We start from the raw sequence: 1,218 nt of genomic DNA on the forward strand, positions 1-1,218 counted from the left end.
CCAAAGAACAACTGGCTCCAAGTTCTATAGGCTAGACCTTATATGGAAGGGACAGGAGAGAAGGAAAAAGGTTCTGCCAACCAGGCCTAGGGGTTCTCTCCCCCCACTTCTATTGAATCTGCCTATGGACAATAATTATTGCTAGTTTTTTCTGGTATTCATTCTCTCCTGCTTCCTTCCATAAATCTTTGCCCTGGTCCAAATTTCGGCTAACAGCTAAATACGTATTTTATTCCCAAAGCTCCGTTGTGGTTTGAGTATGTCCATGTGGCTAAATTCTGAGCAGATGTGATTTGGGCCACTTCTTGGTTATGCCTTTGAAACTGATGAGGTGTGGCCTCACCTGGTCCTCTCCCCATTCCCTTACCATAGGATAAGATGCAAGTGTGATGGTGGATACTGGAGCAGCTACCTTGAACCTTATGATGAAAGCCATCTTTTGAGGATGGCAGAACAACGGGCTAAAAGCAGCCGGACTCCCCGACACCATGGAGTTGCCATTTTGGCCTAGGAGTACTTGCCCTTGGAGAAGTTGAGGGAGAAAGAACTTCTACCCTGTTTTGTGTGTCTTCATAACAGCAGCCTGAGCCTGTATCTCAACCAATAGATCCTCTTAGCTCCAACCATACCTCCTATTTGCCTCACATTCTTCCTCAGAATTTTCCTCCCCCAGCTGGTTTCCCAGAATCCTGTCCTAACAGCCCTGTTGGCAAGGGGACCCACCTTGTACCTGAGGTCACTAAGAATCCTCAAATTTGAGCCCTGAGTAAACAAACCCCTTAGTGTTTTTAATCTCAGTCTTCTCTGTCTTGTGGATGGCACCATAGCAGTCCCTTCAAAAGGTGGTTTTGTAAGGGACCAGGTTCACTGGTCTGATGGAGCCTGACGGAACCCCTGAGACAATAGCCCCTAGCTGCCCTCCAGGTCTGGAACTGAGCCCACTCCTGTGGCTTCCAGCCAAACAAAAGACAGGCATATGAGCTGAACATTTACATTAGGTAGATACACTCCTGGGAGAGATCAATCCTGGGAGAATAAAATAGCTGCAGGGGGCAGGAGTTCATGGAGGGGAGGACACAGGGAAGAGGTAACTATGGGGAGGAAGTGGGATGGAAGCTGTTGCATTGTGGGAAATTGCAGTCAATGTCATGAGACAAAGTGTATATGAACTGCTGTATGGGAAATGGATTTGCTCTGTAAACTTTCACCTAAATTACA

This window comes from Orycteropus afer, unplaced genomic scaffold, assembly GCF_000298275.1.
Source record: "Orycteropus afer afer isolate SDZICR_OR568_19922 unplaced genomic scaffold, OryAfe1.0 scaffold00266, whole genome shotgun sequence".
NCBI lineage: Eukaryota > Metazoa > Chordata > Mammalia > Tubulidentata > Orycteropodidae > Orycteropus > Orycteropus afer.